The 19231-nt window shown below is 38.3% G+C and overlaps 1 long non-coding RNA gene across 1 annotated transcript; it reads left to right on the forward strand.

Annotated features, from left to right (window-relative positions):
* Window positions 1-2322: 2322 nt before the first annotated feature.
* On the forward strand, window positions 2323-4148 carry LOC127068490 (uncharacterized). Its single transcript, XR_007782948.1, has 5 exons — window positions 2323-2374; window positions 3028-3141; window positions 3234-3298; window positions 3386-3456; window positions 3553-4148. It is a non-coding gene; the product is annotated as an uncharacterized LOC127068490 (long non-coding RNA).
* The last annotated feature ends 15083 nt before the right edge of the window (window positions 4149-19231 follow it).

The following is a 19231-nucleotide window of genomic DNA, read 5'->3' on the forward strand; positions in this document are numbered from 1 at the left end:
GCTGCTTGAAACAGTCTCGTGCACGAGCCTTGTCTCGCGAACTGCACCAAGCAGATTGAGATCTCCTCTCGCGTCCATTCCGAAGAGCTGTGATTACTTTACCCAGCCACGGATCACGATGGGATATTAATAACCCTGCACTAGTCGACCCTCTGCACTTGGACTCACCAACACCATGATCGGTACTAACACTAGTATTACCTAGTACCAGTACCAACGATATCGAAGAGGAGAACTCTCTGGATCGAGCGTAATGGCCCCGCCATTACTACGCTCTCGCTAACGTTCATACTCGATTCTCTTCGTTATTGCATATACGAGAGAAGGTGTATAGGTAAATGTCTATAGTGAGTACTGTTAAGCTAGGTGGTCTTCTCTCTGTCTAACTTTTATTTTATATTTTTCTTTTCAGCTTTCTAATGACCGTGGTTGGAATATCGAAGGTGCGAGCCAAAATCAAGGAAGGTTCGTATGATTTTTGGATTAAATGACTCTCTTTAGCGTTAGATTACTTCAATGAAGAGATAGATTTTTTTTTGTTTGCATGTAATAATTTTTTGATACAGTTAAGATATTTGAAGAATGTTAATTAGTGAAGTTGTTACATCGTGTAGCATTATTAATATACATATAGTAGAATAATTTTTTATTGGAAATATTGTTGTGTGATTGACTGGGTCGGTTGAAATCATTTTGAAATGATTTTTTTTTTATGAAGATTTACGCCATTGCCGAGGTAACTACAGTGTAACGAGCTTGACTCATCGAGGTGCTCGTAGAGACGCTCGTTCTTCGTGATCACGAACGAACTGAAAGTCTCCACCATACTCACGAAAGATCTCTCTCATTCTTTCTCTTTCTCTTTCTCTCTCTTCTCTACTTGCTCTCCCTGATACTTACTTGCCGGTGGTCCCTTACCAAAGGAGTCGGATCATGGACAGCTTCAAAGAAAGCGATCCATCGATATCGGCTAGAGATCCCATCGATTTCTCTGAGATTATTTATCTTTTAGAAGGAAAAGGATGATCTTCTTCCTCGTTACAATCTTCGAAGAAGGCTTAACTTGACCTAGGGCTACGCAGTTCGACATATCATCGACAATTTCGGAAGCAAGTGGTCTCTAATCAAAGTGTCAGTCAACAGCGATCATTAGAGATGAGGATGAAAGAGAGAGAGAGAGAGAGGAACAACTATAATGTATAAATAATATAACAAGTAATTTTAATAATTTTGTCAAAACGAGTGTGAATTCCAGTCGTTTCTTTTTTATCATTAATCGCTTTTTAAATATAAGAAATATATGGAAAAAATCAGTAATAATGTTTCCACAAAATGTTTGGGATTGATACAATTTTTAGATAGATATATTATTTTTTTTTTCTAAAGAAATAAAGTACATTATAAATTTTATTAAAAAATCAATCATATTTTTTTATGTCGAATTAAATATTATGCTTCAGTAATATCAACGTAATTATATTTTATTTTTCAGATAAGTGTTACGACAGGATCGTAATAATCGATTTAAACACAATCGAATTCGCGGGCTAAAGTTTTAGGGGTCTTGATAATTAAACGAGTAGTACAGATTATTTTCGATAATGATATATCGAACGAACGATTTCTTTCAAGATTTTTTTTATTCTAAAAATAATAATTCACATATTTAATTTTTTATAGTAATATTATAGGTTATTTATTTATATTATTTCTATACTTTAATATCGTATCTACAAAGTTTTTATAATAAAGAACAATAAATCGAAATTAATTGAAATGTTTGGAAGAACGCTATTGGTCAAGAGGTCAACAACGCTGAAATCGTGAGCTCTCATTGGCTGTTTTAATTAACGGAATTCTTTTCGGTACGTTCCTCAATCAAGGAAGCACGCGTCGTATGGCGTCCGCATAATTGCAGGTAATTATCATATTTATTTTTTATATGCGTCTATTCCCAATACAAAAATCGATTGCTGAGCTCTCGATGTCTTAGTGTTATCGTTTGCAAAACGTTTCATTATCGCGTTTGATAGATATACGTGATTGAAAATACGATGCCTCGTTTTAGGAGCATTCAGATTTAACTCTTGTTTTGGGCCTTATTTCGACAAATAGGCTACCAGAGACATTAATTTTCTTAATTTCTAGTAAAAATCTATACGTTCCGATAGTTTTCATATCTCTATGTCGGATTTTTGATGTTTCGATTTTTTACGATAATAGATCGAAAAATCACGAATTTTCAGCGGCCATATAAGAAGTGACGCGCATGCGCGAAGGCTCACCCCGACAGAGTTGCCGGTTCCACGCCACCATGTTGGATCTGTGTGTACTAACAAGTGGAAGGGAAGGTGTGTCGTCCTCCTAATTACAGGTAATTAATATATTTTTATCAATCGTACAATATTTTTTTACGTATCAATCGATTGCGAAAAATTGTATTTCTACGTGTGAGTGTTATCATGTAATGTTATCGGAGTTTTTAAGAGATATATGCGAAAATTGAAAATTACGTAATTGAGTCTCTCCGAGGAGCTATTATCCTTGAATTTTCGTCTTTTATTTTCGTCATTCGTCCTTTAATAATATTTTGCGTACTAATTTCTTCTTTATATATCTTTATCGACCGACGATCATATTTCTTGTTGTGTTCTATCTTCACATAACCTATACACATACACACGCATATATATATATACATATATGCATAAATTTACACATATTTACACATATACACATGCACACTCATAAGCCATAGTAATATACATATATACATATATTTACACATATATACATGCAATACTCATAAACCATAGTAATATACATATATACATATATTTACACATATACACATGCATACGTTCATAAGCCATAATAATATACATATATACGTCTATTTACACACACGAACATTAGTCATATCTACCATACATATACTTATATATATATATATATATATATATATATATATATATATATATATAAATATAACCTTATTCGATAGTAACAAGGCTATTCATTTTGCAGCTTAAAATACTTCATATACTAATATGCTGGGTCTTCCTAATGTTTCTATTGGTGTGCAGCATCTTGTCGGAGTAGAAAGCTCATTGCGTATAACCTCAAAAAACATGGCCTCTGGTAAAATAATTCTTTTTTCAAAAATTATCTTAATAATATAAAGAAATTTTTATATCAATGATATTAATAATTTTTTTCTGCTTAAATAAAAGAAATATCTTTATCATTCTGGAATGGAATGTTCATCGTGAATAAACAAGGAATAACAAGGATTCTGGTAAGAAAATTAATTATTCAAATGTTACTTAAATAATTTTATGAGTATTTTTTATATTTGTATAACATTAATAAATTTTTTGTTCAGCTTTATAAAAGAAGAATCTTCATTATTCTGGGGTAGGATGCTCATCGTGTAAGGATCAACAAAGACTTGAAGTAAGCAAATCATTGTTTTAAAAATTTCACCAATAATTTTTTCAATTTTTTATTATAACAATGATACTAAAACAATATCGTTTTTGTTATTTACAGATCATCTTTGCAACTCTTTCGCGAAGCGAAGGATGAATCGAACGTTGCATCGAATATTAAAATAAAAAGGAAACGATCGCGAAGTAGATGCAGTGTTTGTACGTATGTTAGATTACAATTTTTTCGCGACACGCGATATAAATTAATTTTTAAGAAATGTGTACTTGTATGGGCTGCGTGCAATGCAGTCAGTTTTAGAGTCAGTGTCTTCTTCGTACAAAGTTTTGTTTTTTCTTTTTATAGAGTGTATTTGTATGTAATAGTAGAGTTTCGCGAATTAAATTCAGTGTCGTCTCGTAATTAGTAAATACTTATCGCGTATTAGAATCAGTGCAGCATCACAAGATAGGTTTATCTTACAACAATTTCAACGTTCGTTGGATATCTCATTTCTTTGACCTACAGGATGACCTACAGGGCGAGTGTTTTGGAGCCATCAGAGAACTTCATAAGTAGTATGTGAAAAAAACAAAATTTCATTGATACGCGTTATATTTTCTACTACAGACCTACTCTATTTTCTTTTTTTTTTTTTTGTATTAAAGCGTTTAAGCGACTGTTTATATATTTGCGTTCTCACGTATTATTTATTAGCGTTTTTAATTTCGTATTCATTTATATTCTTTCCAGCGAATCTTTAATATTGAAATAATCATTTTGTCGAATTATTTTATTTATAATTATTTAGTACAATTAATTATGCTTTTCAAAGTAAATCAGATCGTTAGAGTAATCTATGAACGAAGAATATTTAAATATCGCAAAGTGTATAAGTAATTTCATTTATTATTTCTTTGCATGTTAATTTTTAATGCATGTTTTGTTCTTATACGTTTACAGAGTCTACTTGCATGAATATATTAATTTTAATATCATTCTAAAGAATAGTTATTTTAAGTTTATGGTTAAATTGACAAAATTGGCCAATCATCCACAGCTCCATAATTAATAAGTTTTTCATTTAAATTTAGAATTATTAGACATACGATAATATTTATTTAGTTGGTTCGAGATGTACTTTGTGCATATTTGGAATGTACAAACTATATTAGAAAAAATGAAAGAGGATTCATTAAATATAATTTATTAATTAATATAGTTTTCATTCAAATATAGTAATCATCAATGTGTATACACAAGTCTCCATAGTTGTAGAAATTTTTTATTTTTTCGGTTTCATTGTGTCCTACGTATTGATTGCATTTTTTATGCATTTAAAACAATCGATATGTTTTATCACATTTTTTATATTTACGCAAGGACTAGTAAATAAGTTTTGTCTCTTTCAGATCATTTTTTCAAGGTTACGTAAGCGTTGTTTGAGGGTAACATTTGTGTTATTGTCTTGAACTTATTCTTCTCACGATACTTGTCGATTTGAATTCTAAAACATTATACATACACATATTTATTCATTTCTTTAATGAGAATGTAATCATTAAGGCAAATACTAATGGAGCAATATCCTGCGTTAGACCTAAAAAAAAAAAAATTAATCCATTGAGAGAATAATTAATTCCATCATGAATCACATTGTTATACAAGCTCAAAAATATTATCACATACAATAATCAAATATACAAAATTTCTTCAAAACGTGAACATATACAAACATTTGTTTCTAACAAAACTAACAATTGTTTCTTTTTCTCTCGTGTGTAGTTTGAGTCGTCGTGTTAAAAGGACGAAACCGGAAGAGAGAGAAAGAGAGAGAGATAGACACAGACAGACAGATCTCTCTCTCTCTCTCTCTCTCTCTCTCTCGAAAGACAGAGATAAACACTGAGATGGAATAAGATAAAAAAAAGAAAAGAGAGAATGAAAGGGAGAATAAAATAAGATAAAGAAAATGAAAAAGGATGAATGGGAAGAGGCACGCACGAGGTAGGCGCCGCGTTAATTTCACTTCGAAAAATCGTAAAATGCAAATGAGGGATCCACGGTTTGGGCTGGGCCTGGATTGGCAAATTGCGAGAGGAGCTGCCCTCCGCGTGCGACGGCCGTGCTGGCGCCCAAGGTGGTCGAGTAATTTTGCTTGCTATCTCTGTCTCTCTCTTTCTATGTCTTTCTCTTTCTCTCTTACTTTCTCACTGGCTTCTCGCGAGAAAAAAAAACGGCAGCATCAGCAGCAGCCGTGTGGACGTTGGACCATTCGGAGTTCCTTCGTCGTCGTCGTCGTCGTCGTCGTCGTCATCGTCCTCCTCCTCTTCCTCCTTTTTCTTCTTCTTCTTCTTCTTCTTTTCCTCCTCCTCCTCCTCCTCCTCCTCCTCATCCTCCTCCACCTCCTCCATGGAACATAAAAATGTGTTGATTATACGTTTGCTCGTGGTTCCTCAGCTCGGTGATGTCGTTAAAGAACGCGTTCGTTCGAAGTCGACGAAATCGTTAAACGTGAGGACTATCGATCGATTCGAGGACATCTTTCAATTTGATCATTATTCTTTTTCAACTCACGCGAATATAGCCTCTTTTTTCTCATCTTTTCGAATATTATATCGGAATAATTTTGTCAATTATTTATAATTTCTTTGTAACCTCTTTTCTCTCTTTTTCGCCCGTTACAAAAATTATTTCAATATTCTTTTCTCTTCTCGAACATTACGTGGAAATAATTTCATTGATCGTTGATAACTGTAATAAGCGAGGTTGACCTACCGCAAGAGATTTAAAATCTCTCTCTCTCTCTCTATCTTTCTCTTTCTCAAAAAAAAGGAACAATTAGCGTAGAACGAAGAGAGTTCGTAAATTGAAAGCTTAAATTACCCGACGGGACGACGCCGTCTAATAATAATAAGAAGAAGAAGAAGAAGAAGGAGAAGGAGAAGAAGAAAAAGAAGAATAAAAAAGAGCCATCAGAAAATGAAGATGATGATGGTGATGATGAAGAAGAAGAAAAAGAAGAAGAAGTAGAAGAAGAAGAAGAAGAAAATGAAGGTGACGTGATGCAGTGGCAGCAGAAGAAAAAAGATTTTTCGTGTTTTATCAACTAAGAAGAATTAATAAAAATTCAAATGTGAGAAATACGAAAGAAGAAGAAGAAGAAGAAGAAGAAGGAGAAAAAAAAGAAAGATAGAAGAAAGTGTCGAATGGTAGAAGTCAGGCTGACAAAAGAGAGGCTCATAAATCCGAAGGAATCGCGAAGATGGGTCCTTAATCGACGGGTCGTCGACTAAACCAATAAAACTAATGAATCGCGAAGCTGTGCGCGCGCACACGTCTCTCAAAGTTGACTCAGGTGGTGTTGGTGATGAGTATGGCGATGGTAGTGGTATTGGTGATGGGCCCTTGGGCCCGGATGTTGTTCCCTTGCCTCCTGCGATACACTACGAGCTGTCCGTCCGTCAGAGAGAGAGTCTATCCATTTCGTTCGTCTTCGTCTCTTCGTTTCTCTTTGCTGGCGAAAGATTAAAAATAAATAAAAGGCAATAAGTGCGGGACCCCGTGCGAAACCTGTCATTACGCGAGGCGGGCCCACCTTGTTAGCTCAGTGGGCCTCCATGACCATATCCAGTCGCTCATTCAAGACTCACGGAGTCCTGGCGCCTGCGCCGTTAAAATTGACCGGAATTCTCGGAATTCTTACCTCCGACGTTATCCGGCCAAGCGTGGATCTCTGCAACATCCACCTCCTCCTATTTTCTTCTTATTTCTTTTTCTTCCTTCCTTCCTTCCTTCCTTTCTTCCTTCCTTCCTTTCTTTCTTTCTTCCTTCCTTCCTTCTCTATTTATTTTTCCTTTTACTTGTTACTGTAAGAGTATGAAATTTGTGATGGGATTGGAGGGATTACATTTTTTTTTTTGAGTTCTTTTTAAATGTTCAACATCGGGACATTTCAATGTTTTATTCAATTTCTAATCGATTGTTTGTGTAGTGGATTATTTTTAGATAGACTTTTTAAAGATACTTTTAATTATCATATCGTCGAGCTGACTGAAGAATCTGTTAATTATAATTATATTTCTTACTTAACTTGTTCATTTTATTCCGGATAAAATTTGGTCGGAATAACGTAAACGGATCACTTGTGATAATCATTCTTTTTTTTTTTCCTTTTCTTTTCTTTTTTCTTTTTTTTAATGTTTCGAGCGAGACCGGAGAAAATAAATTCAGGTATAAAGCCGTATTAGAAAAAAATAGGAGAAAACTTTTCAAAAGGATCGATCGCGATTACCTCTACTCGAGCTCTTGAAGTGCTTATTTTCGCATGCAAATCGCCGTCGTATGGCCGGCCACGTTTCCTCCGAGAGTGCCGGTTAAGCAAAGGGGTCACGTCGAAACGACCGGTATTACGCGTTTGCCCTGTCGTTCGTAATCTCGACTCTACCTCTATCGAAAGTAGAATCTGACGGTTTCGACTTTTTAGAGAACGAGAGAGAACGAGAGAGAACGAGAGAGAGAGAGAGAGAGAAATACTAAAGGGTGCTTTGGTAAGCTTTCAGTAAGAGGGCGGAGGGAAACACAGCGTAGGAGTCTTGCGCCAGCGAGCAGCATTGCTAGTGGTTAATGGCGAATAATTGGACAAAGCAGCCGCAAATTGGACCACCGAGTAAGGGGTCGTTGGGTCACCGGACGCTAATCGTCATCGTTGTTATTTGCATCTGCCGATCTGCTCGTGTTCTTACGTATGCATGTATATCTATTCTATTCCTCGTCTCTCTCTCTCTCTCTCTCTCACTGTTTCTCTTTTTCTCTTTCGTTAGAACATCCTCGTGATGTAACGTTCATCTCTAGCACAACATCTTCCACTCGTCTCTCTTCTCATCCGCTCCAGCTCGGAAATAGAAACGACCGTTCGTTTAAGTCTATTCGGAGATCGGCATGGCGACCTCGACATCATGCTAACTTGAGAACGTTCGCAATAGCTAGGCTTCTCGATATTTATGAAATTAATCGATCAAAGTACCATCTATAATCTCGTTCCGTTTTCAAAAACGTTAGTTTAGATCATTGCGACGAATGTAAAATTGGACGATACATTTATTTGAATATTAGTTATAACGAAAAGATGTGTTTTGAGAAAGAGAAAGAGAGAGAGATCGTCTGAAAGCTATAAATAAAGTTTCTCCGCTAGGTGGGCAAGTGTTTTTCTGGATTAGCGCGATTCTGTCTCTTTCAGGATGCAGTTTTAGTGGCCAACGGGAGTCGTTTGCCTGTAGAGATACTACAGTGAGATCAGCATCGAGGTTCCGGGGCTAATTACGGTAATGAGGCGGGCTAGAATCGGCTGTTCTCGCAGAGACCGACCTGGGCAACTCGCTGGAACGTCGAGAGTCGTGTCGGTCGGTTAGCCTAGCACTTTGAGCATGCCTCGGAAGCCGCCCTCGATCTGATAACACTGAACTGTCCTCCATCTCTCTCTCTCTCTCTCTCTCTCTCTCTCTCTCTCCTCCTCTTTCTGTCTATTTCGCACACACTAACAGCACCCTTTGCAAGTTCCTCACGAGCTTCACTAGCAACGACATAGTCCTCTACTCTTCTTCCATCTCTCTTGTTCTTGTTCTTCTTATTCTTGTTCCTTTTCTTGCTCTTTTTCTTCTTTCGAGTTCACCTTTCGTCTCGCTTGCATTCAACGAACGTTATATGCGTGTCTTAGTTTTCTCTCTCACTCTCGAACGTAAACGTACCTACGTCGTCGTCGGTCCGATTTCACTAAGAGATACGATGATCTATGTCACACGGCTGGCTCGACGCGTTTGCCAAAGCAGAAAGTGGAGATTAGATGTTGCCTGGACGATTATAGAAATCTTCTAACTCTCTTGATAAAATACGATAAATGTTTCGAGTGTACAACTTGTATTTGTTTTAAGATAACTGAATCTTTGATCAATAATTATTATGAGCTCGAAGAGGCTGGATAGAGAGAAAGAGAAAGAGAGAGTAAAAATGAGAGAGAAAGAGAGACGATGTTATTTAGATCGGTATAGAGATATTCTTATCTCTAGTTTAAAGGACGATCTATCATTTGGAAGTTGCTGAAAGTTAGAATTTCAAGTGGAAGGATCCGTTAAAGATCGAGTCTGACACGAGGAGTCACGTTTCTTTATCTCGAAAGACGCGTCGGGCCGACGGAGGACACGAGTCGGGTTGTAAGTACGCGACGAGGGAGATGTTCATCCTTGTCCTTCGTTGAAAGGATCCTCTAGGCGTGTGTCTCAGGTGGTGGTGGAAGGATCGATGGGTAGAATAGATTAGCAGGGCTTGTGTAACCGAGCGAGAGCCCACCGATGCAACCAGCCAAGAGGTATTAGGTCAAGTAAGTAATCTCTTAGCCGTCACGCCAACAGGAGCCCAAGACTCTTCTACGATGGAAATACATCTTGATTGCTTTCGTCCCTTCGTTCCTCCTATCCTTAGAGATTTCTTATTTTATCTATTCTATCTATCTATCTCTTTCTACTCACTTCCCAAACGCCCATTTCCGATATTAACTAATCGCAAACGTGTTACTTTTTCCGTGTATAGATCTTAGTTTCCCTTATAGACAGATATTTCTCATTGTTAGGTCGTTTTAGGAACACGAAGAGAAAGGTTTACTCTAATTGGAATCTAAGTCCAATCTAATCCGAGATATTAGCCAACGGTTATTAACCATTGATAAAAGAAACATATATTTTCTTAGTAACGTTAGGATATATAATAATACCAATAATAATAATAATAATAATAACAACGTAACAAACTCGTAATAATAAAGTAATAAACTCATTCGCCATGAGAGAATTTGAAACATTCTACATTTTCGACATTCACCTTAGTGATAATATATGTGTACCGGTTCGTATCGTATTCTCATTGTGTTCGAAATGAACGAGACACGACAAAAAATGGAAGAAAAAAAGAAACGTTCTGTTTTCCATAGACGACCTTTCACCGGGCTAAGGCCGAGGTGACTCTCGTTTTGTTTCGTCTGTTCTCGGCCGAATTCGAGCCGCGTGGCGCGTAAACTCGTAAACGGCCGTGTTTAATACTGGTCCGGGCAGACTCGTACGCGCGCACGTCGTTGAGCGGCTTAGGATCAAAGGATCACGTCTCTCCTACGCATACCGCATCGTCCGGTACGAGGCACCGGACCTCGATGCTTCGTGATGGGCATGGGACCGATTGCATTATGGTCTACGCTTTTACTTGGACGAATAAAAGACACGGGCTTGATGTATGTATGTATGTCTTTTGACGTTTCTTCCTTCGACCCACCTAACTTCTTTTCGTATTTGTTTATTCGTATTTGATCTCTAAACGCGTTAAGAACTTTTCGAAATGATCGAGCTGAGAAAACGAGGAAAATTCGATATTCTATTATCGCGTACGATTCAAAATTAATATAATAATAGGAAATATTTGTATTCGTACGAACATCAGCTGAGTTTAAACGATATTGATTTTATTGGATCATCGATGACGAGATCGAGTTTGTTGATTAAATTGATTTATAAGATCGTTTTCGTAATTAGATAAATTACTTGCCGAATATTTCTCTCTCTTTCTTTTTTTTTTCTTTTTTTTGCCGATCGAACGATTAAAATGTATAATATTCGCGTAAAGTTACACTTGCGTTAAAAAGTAAGGGTAAGGCTTGATTGATGAAACCTGTCGATCCTTTTCAAAAAGGAAGAAGAAGCCCAGGGAATCGGCGTTTGCGAGGACGTTGCGTTTTCTTGTGTGAACTGACTTGCTTCGACCGGTGAGAGGCGATTTTTGTGAGGAAATCATGCAAGTCCCGCCTCGTACGCTTCTTCTCGTACGCCCATCTCGTCGTTGGGTGGTCCGCAAGGAGTGTCGATCGATCGAGATCGCGATCGATCTCTTTCCTACGATTTTTTTTCTTCTTATTTTTTGATACAATTAAGAGATTCATTTTAGCTATAAAGTTTGTTTCTTATTTCTAATCCGTGCTACAATTAATTACCATCGATTTATTTTTTTTTACAGTATACTGATATAGTAATTTTTTGTAGATATAAGTAAGGTAACTTGCGGTAGAGCACGCTCTCCTTACACCCCTCCAATAGAAAATTTTTTTATACATTTTTCACACATATATTTATATAGTTCAAAAAAATCGAACGAACGAATCGTGATCCTCTCATCAATCTCATTATTTTCTTCGAAGAAATATTAAAATTTTGAAAAACAATTGTTACATATTTCTCTCTTTTCTTTTTCACAGAATTTAACGAATAAAGATAAAGATAGATATCTTTGAATATCGGAACGATGATCGTCTAAAGATCGATAGGAGCGAATCGCGAGTCTTCGTGTGAGGTCTACCTCGCGTTCATATAGTTTCGACTTTCGCGAGGACCGCGTTTCATGACTATTCATGAAGGATCGAGGGTAGTCGATGGAGAGAAAGAGAGAAGCTAAAGAGAAAAAGGAAAGCAACGAAGAACGCGATTTTACGTTTGTGCGAGGCCGCACATCCGCCGGCTAGGATCTCTGCAAGGATCCGGTAGGACAATGCCGGCTTCTTTGCTTCTTTTTCATTTCTTTTTTTTTTTATTTTTTTTCTTATATTTTTTTTTTCATTCACTGTTCTTCCTCTTTCACCTTCGTCGAAAGAGAGAAAGAGAGAGAACGGGAACGAGGTGGTCCGAAAAAGAACCCGCGAAAGGATCCCGCGTGGGGGACAAACAGAAGTATGATCCAACATGAAAGAACACCGCCTCCGTTCTCGCAGGACCCGTCCCCGAGTACTCAAATTTGGATTTATGCAGGACGATATGCGGGGCCCGCTCGTTTGCCACGCATGCAAATCGCCGACCGATCTAACGTTACGTAGAAATATCGGTCTTTTCGTTCTTTTTTTTTTTCTTCTTCGTTCTATACGATTTATCATACTTTTGAATCGGAAGTGTCATTTTTTTTGTTTAACTATCCTTTTCGATACTTGGAGTATTAAATAATGAGTAGAGTTTTTTCTCGATCGATCACGAATTTTTGATAAATCGACTTGATGAGGATTTTTGTATAACGATTTGAGAAAATCAAATGGATTTTTTGTCATTAGAAAAATATGAAAGTTTTTGGTCGGTTCTATTAAAATTACAGATCGTGATCGTCGTCTGTCCTTCTTTCTGATATTCTCTTGGTATTCTTTCTTCTTTGATGATGGAAGCCACGTGATCGTTGTACAGATATCACGCGGAAGCTTCAGCACGTGGCTGGAAATATATGCCGGGAGGTAGGTAAGTGTTTGCATTGGTTAGGGTTGCCCGAGGTACGTTTCACGTAGGGATTGGTCAGTTTAACGGCGCAAAACTAGCTTCGTTAGCTGATTGAGTTAGCTCGCTCGCGGTCAGCACTGATTAGAACAAACCGACCGGCCTACGCCGCTTGATTGCACGAGATGGATGGAGAAGGAATGATCGAGCTCGAAAGAGAGACAGAGATGGAAAGATATATACATAGATAGATAGATAGATAGATAGATAGATAGATAGATAGATAGATAGACAGATAGATAGATAGATAGATAGAAGGAGAGAGAGAGGAAATACACGCGGCCTGTTAAAAGAGGAAGAGGAGAGGAGAGGAGAGGAGTGAGGTTCGTCCATCGTTGGATGGTGGACGGTACTCAACGAGCAGGCCGTTTTCGGATTTTGTTCGACCAACCAACGGTAGCGAACGATATTCTGCTAGCTACGTGAGCCGATTGCCAAGACCGATAACGTTTGCGGTGCCAGCATGAGAGAGAGAAAGAGAAAGAGAGAGAGAGAGAGAGAGAGAGGATGGCCGGTTCTCTTGACTAATTGGCAATACCTCCTCGGCGAATGACCATAAACGACGAGAGAGTATACCTACGTACGTCGCACGGCCCAGGGAATTAAGCGCAAAGACGTAACCCTTTACCAAAGGAGGACCGCTTGTAATCCGATATCGAAAGGCACGATGTTGCTACTGTTGTTACTGTTGTTGTTTCCATGATCTTGTTGCGAACACACTACGGAAATTAAGGATCGGGAACGATCGTGAGCATCCTCAAAGAGAAAGAGAGAAAGGGAGAGAGAAGGTGCCTGGTTAGTTGGTTACTTGGTTGTTTGCTTCCTTCGTTTGTGCCCTTCGATCGTGGAAATTTTTTATCTTCGAAATTGTAATTGGAGATGAGAGTGATAAAGATAAGCGAGGGAGAATAATTGGTAATTGATTAGTTTCTCTTTATTGCTAGACTTTTAAAGGCTCGAATAATTTATTATTTTGTTGGATTTACATGATCCGATTGTACATGGTCCAATTAGTGGTCTCGATAATCAAAACGAGATAAATAATAAGAAAGGTAAAATAGCGTAAAGATTAGCGAACAAATATTTTATAAACATCCGCGGGTGAAGCACGTCTTAGGGTATTTCATTATTTCATTTCCTTCGTTTTATTGAATCTACTTGGGTCAACGGAGACGATCGACCTAATTGCTACTTAAAAACGAGGAGATGTAAATGAGAGAGAGATAAACGATGTAAATTAAGATCGAGAGATGAAGGTGAAGACGACGAAGGCGAAAAGGAAAAGGTGCTGGAGGAGTTTTGTCGCTTGAGAAGGATCGTCGTCGTCTCGAATAAATCATTTTAGAAATCCGGCATTTCTTTTAAGAATGGCCGTACCGAGAAGACGAGTACGAGTACGAGTGGTTAACGAAGACGACAGAACGTAACACGGGGGCGGAGAGTCGATAATTAATTCGGTGCCAGGGCCTGTGAGGTTCTGCCTCGTCGGCCATGTTTTTTTCCTGCGAAGTTAGGGGATGCAAGTCTCGAGTGCATCGCTCTTTGGCGAATCTCTCGGTAGTCGGCTTGCCTCCTAACGAAGAGTGCTCTTATCTTCTCTCTCTCTCTCTCTGTTCTATCTTTTTCTTTCTCTTTCTCTGTCTATCTTTATCATTTTTTCTCCCCTTCCTATTCCTAATCATTTTCTTTTCTCTTTTTATCTTTCCGATTTTTCAAACTTCTCGAAATCATCGCATCTCTTGTTGGCCATCTTTTATCGAACGATAAAAAGCGATCGTTGTCGTTCCATCGTCTCTCCTCGCATCTCTTTTGAGAATTTACTACAGGACTCTCTTTCTTCGGTTTGTCCCGCGAGAAGCATGTAACCACGAGGTGACTGCGTTTATTTTGGATTCAGTGCACACGACGTTTAAAGAACCGAAAGAAGAACGAGAAGAAAGTCTCGAAGATTCCCACACTCCAGGAGTCTGAGACTTTGCTGGTTTCTCCTCTCTCTCTCTCTCTCTCTCTCTCTCTCTCTCTCTCGCTGTCTCGTTATCTATCTATCTCCTTCTCTTTGCTCGTTTCTTTGCTGCGGCTTATTCCATCAAATTCCACGAGACGCATTAGATCGATCAGGTATATCGATTGACGTTCGAATCGATCCTGCTTCCATCCACTTTCATCTCTGTTTTGTGATAGATCGATCGTTTCAAGAGGAATGAACTAAAAGCAAAGAAAACGATTAAATCATCTTCTTATCTTTTACTAATTTTCATTTAATTATCAGAAAGACGATCCATCGGTATTTAATATCACAATAAATTAAAAGAGAGATCGACGAGAGATGTTTCAGTTAAATCGATTAGAATTATCGATATTCGAGTATTGTTCTGCGATCCAAAATTCGTGATTAGAAGCGGTTAAAAAACTAAACGCGTTGGGGCCTTGCTTTCTTTTCTTTTCTTTTCTTTTCTTTTTTTTTTTTTTCGTTTCTTCTTCAGTACCGGTCCCATTCTACGCGAGGCCCCATTCAAGAAAGGCCTCCTCGTCCGTCACTATAACTTCTCTCGCGAGCACGATCTAGTTTTCATTCATCTCCGCTTTGCCGATGACCTCGGTGACCTCGAACTCGTACTCGAGACGAATACTTGTATTACGCTCCATTCTTGTTTCCTCTCTCCTTCTCTCCTTCTTTCATTCGGTTTCTTTTCCTCTTGAGAAAATCCTTTCCTGAAGATCTCTATCTCTCTCTCTACGTGGTTAAGAAGCTAAATTGTTTCACACGAAAGTTTGGCTCTCGACGTTTTTTATGCTTTTTTTTCTTCTCTTCTCTCTCTCTCTCTCTCTTTTTTTCTTTTCTTTTTTTACTTCACAAACAAACGATTAAACTTCTTTCATAATTTCGTTACGAATTCAGTATATACCTTTTATTCCCATAATAATTCACGATTACGATCTCAGTAATAAAGTATGATAAATGTTCTAAACGTTTAAGATTGTTAGACGTCAATTAACATTTGAATTATTTAACATAGAAATATCTCAATCTTTCGAATGGTTAAGACAATTAAATGAATTTTATCGACATCCATAGAAGATCTCACGGTGGTGGTAATCTGATTTCAAGAGTTGTAAGTATGACTATATTCGTCTCAGAAACTAGAACTCGGTTGAGAGAAAGAGATAGGACGGCGTTAAGTTGGAGGTAAACGCAATTACATCCATTGTCCTTAATTGCGGTAACGAGATAAGATACGATAACGCGTTTAATTGCTGGCAAAACGGACGCGTTACGCGATTCGACGAAGTTACGCGGCTCTTACTTGATTCTATACAACAACCACACACACACGTGCACGCGCAACAAACACACACATACATATGTAAGTACGTTCGCGTTCCTATCTTCCGACGCAATTATGATACCTACTTGTAAGTGCATTAATAATACACGCGATCGCGTGTATCAGCCGAGTAGCAGAAGTAAGCTCGTTCGGACGTTGTTAACAGCGTTATATCGTCGCCCTTGTCTTTTCCAGCTCGAAATGAGTAGCTTGGTGAGTAGTAAGTAGTATCAGGTGGCTCGACCGCTTCACCGATGACTTTCTTTACGAAATTTATGAATTCCCTTGGTGTCTTCTTTATCGTAAAATAAAGCTGAACGTTAGTCTTCTTCTTTTCATTCTTTCTCCCTCTTCTCCTCCTCCTCCTCTTCTTCTTCTTCTTCTTTTTATTCTTCTACTTCTTTTCTTCGTTGCTCGTTATACCGTCGGAAACTTTATTCGATTTTTCAAGATCGAATCGAGCTTTTACGTATTCTTCTCGATTCTCTTGGCGAACTTGCTGAAATTCTAAGAACGACTTCTGGTCATTCGAAGTTAGAGAGAGAGAGAGAGAGAGAGAGATGGGTTCCGTGAGACACCTGGTCTACGTGATTGGCCTTTCTAAAACGCAAATTGCTGTGGGGAAGAAGAGATTAGAAATGTTCTTTTTTTTCTTCTTCTTCTTCTTCTTTTTCTTCTTCTACTACCTCGTGAAATTGTTCGCATCCTGTCTTACTGGTTTAACAGGAAGATAGACTAATTGGATAATGTTAGGATATTTATTGACGATATTCAGGAGTAAATCGTGTAAATTGTAAAATAATCAATAGAAAATGAATGATTAGAGCGAGACGTTTTAAGTTCACCCGTGTCGACACGTAGAAATGACTGAAACGTAAACGTCTCATCATCTGCCAGAGACGTTGAAGAAGTTTGGACGAAAAGAAGACGGCCAAGGGCGGTAAAGCGAGAAACGGAGGAGAAGAAGAAAGAAAAGAGAAGGAGGAGGAAAAGGAGATGAGGAGGAGGGCCACAAGGAGCGGGGGGCAAGAGTATAAACAAGAGACGGTCCCCGGCCACCCAGCTAGTGGACTCCTCTCTTTCTCTCTTCTTCTTCTTCTTCTTCATCTTCTTCTTCCTCTTCTCCTTCTTCTTCTCATCCTCATCCTCTTACTTCTCGTCCTGGTCCTCCTCCCGCTGGCTGCGCTCGATATTCAAACTAATAAATTAGGAGGCCCTCCGGGGCCCGGCCCGCGTATGAATCATCTAAAACAATGGAATGCAGACTAAGATGGCGCCTCTTTCTCTCTCTCTCTCTCTTTTTTTCCTTCTCTCTCTCTCTCTCTCTCTCTCTCAACTCGTCTCATCTTTTCTTCTTCTTCTTCTTCTTCTTCTTTCTACTTTGCAGAGGAGGAGACGCAGAAAACGGCAGACTTCGCTGACAGTCCGACGACAGACAGCCAGTTCGAACTTGCTATCGGGAGGTCCTTTTGTCTCTTTCTATCTCTTTCTAGTCGAGACATCAGTGGTTCTCATTTCTATATATTTCCTTTCTCTCTCTTCCTCCCTTATCTTTTTCTTCTTCTTCTTCTTCTTCTTCTTCTTCTTCGATCAGCTCTGATTCTTCATGGAAGTTTATAGAGAGTCTCCTTCATCTTTCTCCTCCTCCTCCTTCTCCTCCTCCTCCTCCTTCTTAGTCAATCCAGTCACGGATTCGCTCGGGCGAGAATCTCGCGACTTAAACTCGTTCCTCCGGCTGCCGTGGAATTAAGATTCGCGCCTCTGTCTAACGCGTTCTCGTCTTCGCTCATTATCCCAATCCTTGATCTCAATATAATCCAAGAGAGAAAGAGAAAGAGAAAGAGACAGAGGTAGAGAGAGAAAGAGAGACATAGAGAAATTTTTAATATATCGAGTTATCTTCAGTATATCTAATAAAAGTGTTTTTCTCTCATCGTTGAAACGTTTGTTCGCTCCGTTGCTGGCTAAAAGCATGGAATAATAAATCAAACCCACGTTCAACCCCCCGATTTCATCCCCCTTCCTACGTGTTGGCTCAACAATGACCATTGTCCGGACGATACGCGACCACTCGAAATGATCTCCGGTCACAAGTCATTACCTTTTCATTTTAAACCACCCCCGCAAACTCGTACATTCTCTTCTCTTCTCTTCTCCTCTCTTCTCTTCCCTTCTCTTTCTCTCTTTCTCTCGATTATTGTTAAAATGGATGGAACACATAGGTTTCGCGAAAAGGGGGAAATCGTGTGAGTCTGACCGACGATATTGTACGTCCTCGAACGAAATCCATGCTTGGCTCGTGCCACGTTTCTGCCACGTTCTAACCGACAGCTGTGACTCTCTTCTCTCGTTCACGTTCGACAGATGGAAGAGGTACCTCGAACTAGAGCAACTGAAAAAGAATTGGAGATCGATTTTTGATCGTTCCTAGAATACTGTTAGGCGAGCTGGTATTGTGTTTATGAAATTATAGCCTGATGATTGTATATCGTAAGTTTTATGTTTAGATTGCCTCTTTTCTTTTTTTATTGTTGTGTTGTTGTTGTTGTTGTTGTTGTTGTTCGATCTGAAGCTATTTGAGAATTTTATGGTAATGATAGCTCTTTAACAAGATGAATAAATTTTGTCAGCGGAGGAAGAAGGAGTGGACCAATGAAAATTTATTGTTCCATCCCCTCTATAGAAGCATTGATTCTAAGTGCTTCAGGATAAACACACGCTTAGAGACGTGACTCGTGTCTATTATACTGAACTTCCTGAAACGCAGTTACGTACTAAATGGATTTGGACAGGGATGATCATACGAGAGAGAGAGAGAGAGAGAGAGAGAGAGAGAGAGAGAGACTCAACTAAGTAGCTATCATTCGCAATGATTCCCGCTGTGAAACGATACGTGCGACAGATTATTTGTCAAAGTTGAAACTTTCAATTTTTGTCAATGATAGGATGCTTCCATTGTTATAGTTTATTTAGATAGTTATTTCTAATCGCATATTGAAACATTTTTTAGAGCATCAATATTTCCAGATAAAATAATTGTATCTATAATTGATCTCTTTTCAATTTTATTCCAAAGAGAAAATCGATTGAGAAGAATGGAGAGAGATAGATAGAGATATCATTTATCCTTCC

The sequence above is a fragment of the Vespula vulgaris genome, chromosome 13 (genome assembly GCF_905475345.1).
Source record: "Vespula vulgaris chromosome 13, iyVesVulg1.1, whole genome shotgun sequence".
Classification (NCBI taxonomy): Eukaryota; Metazoa; Arthropoda; class Insecta; order Hymenoptera; family Vespidae; genus Vespula; species Vespula vulgaris.